The sequence below is a fragment of the Marmota monax genome, unplaced genomic scaffold (assembly GCF_021218885.2).
Source record: "Marmota monax isolate L192 unplaced genomic scaffold, Marmota_monax_Labrador192_F-V1.1 WCK01_AAM20220418_F8-fsc00038, whole genome shotgun sequence".
NCBI classification, from domain to species: domain Eukaryota; kingdom Metazoa; phylum Chordata; class Mammalia; order Rodentia; family Sciuridae; genus Marmota; species Marmota monax.
In genome coordinates this window covers 9,748,239-9,759,135 of record NW_026692498.1, presented here as the reverse complement: position 1 = coordinate 9,759,135, position 10,897 = coordinate 9,748,239, and the positions used below count along the sequence as shown (strand labels likewise).

At 37.9% G+C, this 10,897-nt stretch overlaps 1 long non-coding RNA gene across 1 annotated transcript; it reads right to left on the bottom strand.

Annotated features, from left to right (window-relative positions):
• Positions 1–4,986: 4,986 nt before the first annotated feature.
• LOC124092706 (uncharacterized) lies at positions 4,987–10,685 on the bottom strand. Its single transcript, XR_009226873.1, has 4 exons — positions 10,337–10,685; positions 8,565–8,625; positions 7,176–7,460; positions 4,987–5,424 (listed from the first exon to the last, which is right to left on the bottom strand). It is a non-coding gene; the product is annotated as an uncharacterized LOC124092706 (long non-coding RNA).
• Between the last annotated feature and the right edge of the window lie 212 nt (positions 10,686–10,897).

Below are 10,897 nucleotides of genomic sequence, written 5' to 3'. Positions count from 1 at the left end.
TCAGTCCATTTTTCCTATTGTTTCTCGGTCAAGTATTTAACCGTCTCTTTAGTGGCTATAATGCCTTCAACCGACTGCAACTTCCTTAGCCACAGTTTTACTCCCACTTTTCAAATATAAGTTTTTCAAATCTTTCTGCTCCTGATTATCACAATAAGCTTGGCTAAAAACTGCCAGCAACACCCCTGCCACCCACTGAAGGCTGTGCTGCTTTGAAAGTTCCTTCATCAGATTAGTTGGTCTGTCCCTTTTAAATTAAGCCTCACACAAAGTCTCAGGACAAGGGGAAAATATAGACAACTTCTTAGCCAGAACATAAAATGAGTTGCCTCTAGTCCAATTTCCAATAGAGCTCTCCTCCTCTGAAATCCTGTGAACCCAGTCTTTACTGTCTGCAGTCCTATTGGCATGCTGGTCTTTTGAGCTCCCATCAGAATTGCCCATTAAGCTCTGCTTACATCAATTTAAAGTTTTTCCAGATTAATTTCTGAACTTAAAAAAAAAAAACACCTCCAAAAGCTTCTGAACTACATGATCAGGTTAGTCACAGCAATGACCCCACTTTCTTTGCACCAATTTCTGTTTCAGTCAGCTTTTTTATTGCTGTGACCAAAAGACTTGTCAAGAACAATTTTAAAGGAGGAAAAGTTTCTTTGGCACTCATGATTTTAGGGGTCTCAGTTCATAGACAGCTGGCTCCATTCCTTGAGATGAATCAGAACATCGTGGTGGAAGGATGTGGCAGAGGAAAGTAGCTCAGGACATCACACCAGGAAGGAGTGGGGGCGGGGGAGGGAGAGAGATAGAATGCTCAAGATATTTATTTTTTAAGGTTAGGGACTTGCATAGTGTTTATCTTTTGAAATCTTCCATAAAGAAGGTAATTTTTCAAAATATTAGAGGGTTTCTTCAATTTCCCAAAGGGCTTCTCTTATTCTTTGAATTGAAAATATTATCTTTAAATACTGTTTTTCCTAAACTAGGCTAATGTAACATTAATTGTTAGATTCTCATTGGCTTTGCCATTGATTTGGTTAATTCTTCAACATAATTTGATTTACAAATTTGCAAGTGAGAAGTATAGTCTTGATAGGTATAATTAATTCAGGAAGAGATGATATGGATTTTATAGTGAACACCTGTAGAATGCATACATCCATTTAGACTTCTAGAACCTTTATCCCTTCCCTCTTTCCTTCTGAGAAGTCACTCTTGGTCCATGTGTTTCCTAAATTGTTAACTTCATGCCAGACGTCCAGGTTCAAGGCAGTTATGTTTATCTAGCTATAATGTTTTGTTCCTTGGTAGGCACTGGCTAAATCAGAACTAGTAAGATATAATGAAAATTGGGCTAGTGATTTGGGGTCAAAGACTATCTTCACCTGAGTCTTCAGGGATTTCTAGAAGATGTTGGTAGATGGAGAAGATTATGTTAAGGATGGAGCCAATATCATGGAAACAAAGCCAAGAATTGGAGAGAGAAACTGAAACTTATGTCACCAGGGTTCCCGAGCAGTCTTGCTGGAAGATCTGAAGTTTCATTTTTATGCCCTGTTTTGTGTAGTTTATTTTAGGGATTAAGGTAACCTCCCAAAGTCACTTAGGTGGTTTCTCAACATATTATCAGAAATTTGTTTGCATAATTACTATATTATTATAGTACACCTAGTGGTTATTTAGAGAAGTATAATTAAAAAATATATGTTGTTTAGAATTAATTACATTACTAGCTGAATGTGGTGGCACATGCCTGAAATCCCAGTGGCTTAGGCGGCTGAGGCAGGAGGATCATAAGTTCAAAGCCAACCTAGCAACTTAGTGATCCCTAAGCAACTCAGGGAGATCCTGTTTTTAATAAAATATAAAAAAGGGCTGGGGATGTGGCTTGGTGGTTACTGGCTTCTGGGTTCAATCCCCAGTACAAAAACTAACAAAAAAAGGCATTAATTATATTACAGAAATAATTCTAACAAATGAAATTAAGTATGTTTAAGTATAGTCTTGTTTCTTGAGAGAAGTTTTTAATATTCAATTTTTTATAGTTTTGATCTATTCAATTTTTCTCTCTTTGCTAATTTGGGTAATTCATATTTTTCTCAAAAGCTTCCCTCTTTAATATAAGGTTAACATGCATAAGTTGCATACTGTATCCTTTTTAAATTAAAAAAAAATCTCCTTAGGGCTGGGGTTGTAGCTCAGTGGTGGAGCACTTGCCTCACATGTGTGAGGCACTGAGTTTGATTCTCAGCACCACGTAAAAATAAACAAATAAAATAAAGGTATTGTGTCTATCTATAATGTAAAAAATATTTAAACAAATCTCCCTATCTACAATTGTACTTCCCTTTTTTATATTTATATTTTAGTTATAGATGGACACAATATCTTTATTTTATTTTTATGTGGTGCTGAGGATTGAACCCAGTGCCTCATGTATGCTAGGGAAGTGCTCTACCTCTGATCCACAACCACAGCTCCTTGTACTTCCCTTTTTGCTTAAAAGTTATAGCCCAGATTTTGATTCTGATTTTAATTTGGAACTCCCTAATTTATCTTAATCATACTTGGTAAAAGTTTATCTGTTTTATTTATTTATTTAGAAACCATGCTTTTGATTACCTCTATTTTTGTTGCTTTTTAAAAATTAATGTTGACTTTTATTTCCTTTCTTGTCTGTGTATTTGAAGAAGCTGTGCATTCTCTGTTGGCATGCCTGTCAGGAATGCATATGGTGGTCCATAACTGAATCATACTTAGAGAAGAAGATGATGAGGATGACAATAAAATAATTACAATATTGGGTTTATTTTTATTTCTTGCATTGGAAACTTAACGTTATTTGTCCTTTTTTGTTTTCTAATAAATTCGTGAGCACTAGACATTTTCTTCTAAGCTTTGCCTCACCTGAATTCCATAACCATATTTATTGAGCACCTATTCTATGCCAGGCACAGTCCTAGGCTTTTAGGATACAGAAAAGAAAAAAAAAAAAAAAAGAAAAAGAAAATCAGGCAAAAATTCCTGCCCTTGTGAAGTTTGCATCATCATCAGGTTTTTAATTTTTTTTTTAGTTGTAGATGGACACAATACCTTTTATTTATTTATGTATTTTTATGTGGTGCTGAGGATCAAATCCAATGCCTCACACATGCCAGGCAGGTGCTCTATTATTGAGCCCCAGCCCCAGCCCATCATCAGGTTTTTATATGCAACATTCTCATTGCTATCTGTTCCTGAATAGTTAGTAATTTTCGTTGTCTTTAATAGCTACATAGGAGTGTTTCTTATATCCAGGTGTAGATTTTTCTCATTACTTATCCTAGTTGATTTCTAATTTTATTCCAGTATGCTTGATAAACATAAATAGAGGGATTTTTTGCTGAGATTTCTTCTTTGTCTTTGGACTAAGTCATTTTTTTGTGAATGTTTGAAAAGATGTGCATTCTCTGATGACATGTTTGTTAGGAGTGCATTTGCTTAGTCATAACTGAGGAATAATAATAAATAAAGATGATAACATAAAGTAATTATAATATTGGTTGACACTCATACAACACTTAGGTATTTTTCCAATGGTGCCCTAAGCATGTTACCTTTACTTATTTCATCAAATCTAATACATCTTCAACTTTAAAAATGATCAAGTTTTTATTTATCACTAGTTTTACTGAAAAAATAGTCACATGGAATCTTAACTTTGAAAGTAATGGATTTCATCTTCCACCCAGTGTAGGATGCCTTTCTATTGCAACCCTGACAAATGACCTTGAGTTTCTGTTTAATATCTTTGATGAAGGGCCCCTCATTATTCTGGTTCGACAGGAGGAAGCTTGCATGAATGGTCAGTATTCCCTTCCTCCCTCTTTCTCTTCCTTTCTTCCTTCCTTTTCACCACAATTACCTTTTGCAGTTTTTCTTGGCTCTTTTCTGTGAGTAAAGTGTGCTGATAAATATATAATATGTTCAGAGGCCAGTACTCTTAGAATGTCCCATAACAATTACAAAATAATGTATTGTGTTTATTTAACCATAAAGGGCATAAAATGGTTAAATAAACAGAGTAAGTACAAACAAGTTCTTTTTTGTTTTGTTCATTTGTTTATCCAGCTATTTCACCTTACTGAAAATATTTTCATTTCCTCATTGAGTTGTTCTGGGATCTTTGTTGAAGGTTAACCTTGTATGTATGGGATTATTTCTGGATTCCTTATTCCATTCTATTGAGCTATTTGTCTTTAAGGGAATACAATACTGTCTTTATTACTGTGGCTTTATAATAGGTCTTGCAACCAGGCAGTGTTAGACCTTTACCTTTGTTGTTCTGTTTAAATAATGGTGGCTTTTATATCCCTTACATTTCCATACACATGTTAGAATCAATATGTCAATTTCTAGAAAATACCTATTAGAATTTTATTTGGGATTTCATTGAGTCAGAGAGTGGATACCTGATCAATTTTAGCTCTCAAAGCCATGGACATCTCTTGCTTATTTAAGTTTCAAATTCTCTCAGTAATGATTTTTTTCCAGTGTAGCGATCTTCCATCTGTTTTGTCAAATTTAGTACTAAGCGTTGCTATTGAAGGAATTTAAAAATTCCATTTCTAATTGTTTGCTGTTGGTATACAGACATACAACAAACTTTGCATATTATTCTTGTACACTGTGACTTTGACAAATTTACCAATGATCGACTGACAGTTGTTTTGTAGATTTTCTAATACACTATCATGCTGGCTATGAATAAACTAGTTTTTCTTCTTTACTTCAAATCATTAGGTTTTTATATGTTTTCTTGCATTATTACACTGTTAAAAAAACTTGTACATGAATTTTCATAATGGTACTATTCACAATAGTTAAAAGGTACAAAAATCCCAGCAGTCCATTCCACCATGTGGCCAGCACAATGGTTTCATTAATGAGGTTCTTGGCATAAAAGTTAGCTAGAAGAGATCGAAATAAAACACACAGACTCAGTTACCTTTTTCTATTGCCAGGTCCGAGACGGCTCCCCTCTCTGGTTCCCTCCTCTAACCGCCCAGCAGGGCAGCAAGGATTACTCAGGGCTAGCAGGAGAGAGAGAGAGTGAACATGCCAGGGAGTAGCCTTTTATTGGGGAACAAGAAATTCAGGGGATAATTCCATCCAATGAAGGTTGAGGGGGGGGCCGCACTCCAAGGTCAGGGTCAGTGATTGGGCCGCCGGGGTCAGTGGTCAGTCACACCCCCACACGGACTGGTTCTCTCATCAGGAAAGGGCCGGGAAAGTTCCGACACAGCCAGAATGCCTCAGACCCAAACCGGGAGTCACCCAGTCACACGTGAGAATGGCTCCCCACATATTCCCCCTTTCTATTCTTAAAAATGAGGCAGCGGTTCACTCTTTGGAGTTTCTGTATTCTTGTTCTGAAGACTCGCCATCCTATAATTACAACACAAAAGAGAATTAACAGCAAAGAGAATAATCCAATAATGTACCAGGCCGAGTGTTTAAGAATGTTTCCAGGGTTGAATCCATTCAACTCCTTCAATATTTGGTTTGCCAAAGAAGAAGGATCTGAAAAATCAGCTCTATTATTTTGAATGTCTTGGATATGGTGATGAAGTCCCAGAATATCCAAGATATTATTACTATTTTGCCAAATACCTAACAAATGGTTTTTAACCTTCTCCCAATCCCAGAGAGAAGCATTGTACTTGGCAGCTGTAACACAAACATACTTATAATTAGCATGGCATTTAAGCCTTTCCTTAAATTTTAAGGCTGAAAGTTCATTACCTATGTCTATAACAGTCGCCTCTAAGGCGTTTAATTTAGTCTCAATCCTTTCATCAATATTTACTTGATTACGCAGAGCCTTGGAAGTATTTTGAGCTAAATTATTAAGAAATTTTGCATGTTGAATATTTTGAGACAATGTCAGAGACGCAGAGACAGTTGAGGCAATAAAGGAGACTAGCGCCAAAACACCAACAATTATAACTCCAATAGCATGTTTAGGTCTTGCTAACTGGGCATGAATTTGCTGCAAGACTTGTAAACCAGTATCAGCATACCATGGCTCTGAAATATTAGCAGGCAATAAAACGAAAGAGGGCTGATGTAGTATCAGCACTCCTTTTCCTCCATTATACCTAGTAATACAATTGGTTAGGTTACATTTATTACAAGTAACAATATATCTGTCATCTATCCATTTAACTTTTACATTTCCAATAATTAAAACATAAGGATTGGGGCTGGGATGTGGCTCAAGCGGTAGCGCGCTCGCCTGGCATGCGTGCGGCCCGGGTTCGATCCTCAGCACCACATACAAACAAAGATGTTGTGTCCGCCAAATACTAAAAAATAAATATTAAAAAAATTCTCTCTCTCTCTACCTCTATCTCTCTCACTCTCTCTTTAAAAAAAAAAAAAAAAAAAAAAGAAAAAAAAAAAACATAAGGATATTGGACACAGGCTTGTAAGCCATAGCAAGATCCCTCTTTACAGTTCTTGCCAACAAATTTTGGTAAAGGCTTGTCTGTAAAATGTAAGAATTCTGAGGCAGCAACTAAACACCAAACATCTTTTTGAACACCACCTTCACTATAAGTTAAAATATTACTAACAAATCCTGAAGGAGTCATAGCAGAATTTCTTCGTAATTGTCTCTTATCAGTTTTTGGAGACCAGTCTAAAATATACCCACTATCTTTAGACACCTTATGTTGTACACGAAAGGTATTTACACAATCCATCCATCTAGGAAAGGTGCCAATCTCAATTGTAGAACTATTTGGACAGTGGGGTATCCATGGAGGTTTTGCAGAAATGACTGGCTTGTTATGGGAAAGTCCCATCTTAATTACTGATCTAGTATAAGGTCTTAAGTCCCCATAAATAGAATTATTTGTCAGTCTAGGTACACCAATCGCTGTCTTTTCTTCGAATGATACTTTCAGACAGCCAGCATGTTTATCGTGTGACCAACACAACGGTAATTGGGCACTGTAGCCAGAATAATTAAATCTAATCACATGATTGGGAATAATATGAGTATCTGTAAATCCTCCCATCATGAATGAGTCATTAGTAAATACTGGAATAGATTCTCCTGTCCACACAGCTGGGTGTACCAGGGGTAGATCTGGGAAATATGTCCAGTAAATGTCTACTTGATCCCCCTTTACCTGACAGCCCAACAGGGCAATTACTGTTGCTACCATCATCACTGGGGTCCTGTTCTCTCCTAGGTGTCGAAGTATTCGGGAAGCCTGGGTTGTTAGCTTCTTCACGTCTTCCCATGAAATCAGCTTTTCGGCTGGGTCAATCTGGTCTTTCTTCATCCTTTTCCGATATCTCCTCCTTCTGGATAGGGGCTCATCTGGGTCGATCCTCAGTCACTTGAATCTGGGTTCTATCTCTTCCATGTCTGATAGCACGTTCAGGTACCCAAATAGGATGGAATGCGCCTTCTGGGAAGATACAAGCATGACCTCTGCCCCACATCATCACCGGGTCCGGGCCTTTCCACTGACCAGTCTGTAAATCTTTCCACAAAACTCTGCCTAAAGGGCCTGTTACTGAGGGAGACATTTGTCTCTCAGCAGCAGTGTGACCTTCTGTGTCACAGTTTAAAAAATTTAAAACAAACAAGGCATGATTAAGGCTATTTTGGGGAGTCATAAACCTATTCACCCCCTTTAATTTTTGTAATTGAAGCTTAATAGATAAATGAGCTCATTCCACAGTGGCTTGACCTTGAGGGTTATAAGGAATTCCTGTTTTATGATTAATTTTAAACTCTTGGCAAAATTGTTGAAAAGAAGAGCTTACATAAGCTGGAGCATTATCTGTTTTAATCTATATAGGGCACCCTAGAACAGAAAAAGCTGCTAGGCAATGAGAAATTACATGTTGAGTATTTTCCTTAGTACGTGCTGTGGCAAAAATAAATCTAGAATTAGTGTCCACTATGACATGCACATAACATTGTTTACCAAACTGAGGAATATGAGTTACATCCATTTGCCATATTTGATTTGGTTTTAATCCATGGGGATTTACCCCTGATGGCAGAGATGGAGTGTGAATAACACACTTAGGGCATTGGCTTACAATCTGACGAGCTTGTTCTCTAGTAATATTAAATTTTTTACGTAAGCTAGAAGCATTTTGATGATGCAAGGAATGGGAAGCTAGTGCACAGTCATATTAAGACATCTGTTGACAAAAAGTTACTAATTTATCAATCTTGTCATTACCTGAAACTAAGGGTCCTGGAAAATTAGTATGAGCCCTTATGTGCCCTATGAAACATGGGTACTTTCGCATTAGCACTGTCTTTTGTAAATTATGAAATAATTCAAATAACTCCTGTGATGAAGTATACCCAATAACTGAAGTTTCAATATTTTTAGTAACTCCGACTGCATATAAGCTGTCAGAATAAATATTAATAGGCTCATTAAAATAGTAATTTAAGGCACAAATCAGAGCTTGAAGCTCTGCTCTTTGGGCAGAAGTATAAGAAGTTTGTATTACCTCTGTGTGAACACGACTATAAAAACCTGCTTTACCTGAGTTAGAACCATCCGTGAACACTGATAAAGCTTCATCTATAGGATGTGCACGTACAACCTTTGGAAAAATAAGTGACGTTAATGATGCAAATTGTATAATCTTATCACGAGAATAATGGCTATCTATCTGGCCAGGAAAATCAGCAAAGGCTATCTGCCATGAGCTAGAAGTTTGAAAAAGCCAATTAGTCTGCGGAACGGAAAATGGAATAATTATGATATCAGGCTCAGATCCAATTAATTGTAAAATCCGAGTTCTGCCCTTAATTACTAATTGAGGTATAGAATCATGAAAAGGAATTAATGTTTTTTGAGGAGAGTGGGATAAATAAATCCACTCAATAACTCCTAATCTTTGCCATATGGCTCCTGTTGGGGTATGCTCAGTTGGAAATATTAACAAATACACTATTTCTTTAGGATCAACTCTAGTAAGCTGTGCATTTTTAATTGCATGTTCAACTCTCCTTAAAGCTATTCTAGCCTCTAAGGTTAGCTGATGTGGAGAGGGTGGAGAAGGATTTTCTTGTAATATCTGAAATAAAGGATTTAACTCAGAAGTAGTTAGTTTTAAGGATGGCTTCAGCCAATTAATATCTCTTAAAAGCCTTGAAAATCATTAGGGGTTTGTACGGAAACTGCTTGTTTCGCTCCAGTAAAATCAAAGATGGCGGCCCCCATGGTCGGCGCGATGACGTCACATTGCGCGACCACCTACTTCCTCATTCTCGGCCCGGGGGCGGGCCAAATGGAAGTTTGTATTCCGGCCAGGCAGAAATGATGACAAGAAGGCGGGCTCATCCGCTCCATCTGGATCTACCGCATGGGGCTGAGCCCTGCAATATCTATTATCGCCAGTAGATGGAGCCCTGAACTTAAAATCGCGCATGCGACACTCCCGCGCAAAGTGATTATTTTTCCCACAAACGTAACATCTCCCGAGGGACTTTTGTCTTAAATCCTGTGGACTCAAAGTTTCCTTTAGTGCCGCAGCTAGGGCTACTGTTTGTAAATGAGTAGAGTCTATGTCAGAACATAAGTGGATAAACTCAGAAACTGTCCCTTTTTTACGGTGCGGCCTGAGAATATCCTGACAGTATTTATTTGCATTTTCAAATGCCAATTGCCTAACAATGAATTCGCTCGCTCCTGAGTCCCCGATTGACCTGTTTGCAGCCTGATACAATCGGGCTACAAAATCTGAGTAAGGTTCACTCGCACCTTGCCTGATTTTGGTAAGAACTAAATTGGATTGGTCCTTGGAGACGATATGTCTCTAAGCACGTTTTGCACAATCAGTTATTTGATTGTATACTACAAAATCATAATTTAACTGTCTTTCTAAATCAGAGAAATCACCGGTCCCTAGAAACATCTCTATTGGTGTTTCTATATCCTGTCTTTTGTTCTTTTCTGCCTGTTCAGTACAAAAATCAGTCCAATAAGTCCTCCAAAGTAAGAAATCTCTCCCACTCAGACAAGATCTGGCTAAAGAAATCCAATCGCTAGGAGGAAGGGGTTGTGAGCAAATATTTTCTATCAGGCTCTGTACAAAAGGGGAATTTGGACCATACGTCTCACATGCACTTTTTAGTTCCTTAATGGTTTTAAATGGGATTACAGCATGAACTCTAACCCTCTTATCTTGCTCATTAACTTGCTCAAAAACTGGAAAAAGGTGAAAACCGCTAGTATCTTCCCCATCTTCCTGTGCTTTCTTAATACCTCGCTGGACTGGGGTAAGAAAAGTCATTGTTAATCCAGCGTACCTGTTAAATTTTGTCCTTTTAGCAGGCACTGGCCGAATTCGAATAGCCTGGGCAGGTGGTGTTAAACGCAGCCTGTTAAGATTCCTCTGTAAGTCCTGAATTTCCATGTCTGATTCTTCTCCCTCAGACTGCGAGTCATGGTCAGACTCTGCACTATCACCATTTTGAATTTGGGTTTCTAAGCCAGGTGGCGGAGAAGAACTCTGAGCCCTTCTAGGAATCTCTTCCGGATTCTCCTCCCCAGGAAGATCCTCTACCTCTTCCAGAGGGCTTTCTAAGATTTCGGAGGTTTGTCCTCTATGATATTCGTCCCTAGAATCTCCTTGCGGGCTAGCCTGGTCTTGCAAGTTTAAAGTCACATTCCTAACCTTCGGTTTGGCCCCTAGCGTCTTTGTTTTTAAACGGCTTAAGGGAAAAGGAATTAACTTAGCCTCAGGCGGATTTTCCATTTGAATAGACTTAATAGCCCTCTGCAAGCCTTTTAACAGGTCTTCAGGGGGCCACTAACTTTGACCCATATACTCAAAAAGACAAACTTCCAGAGCCGTCCAAATTTTCTGA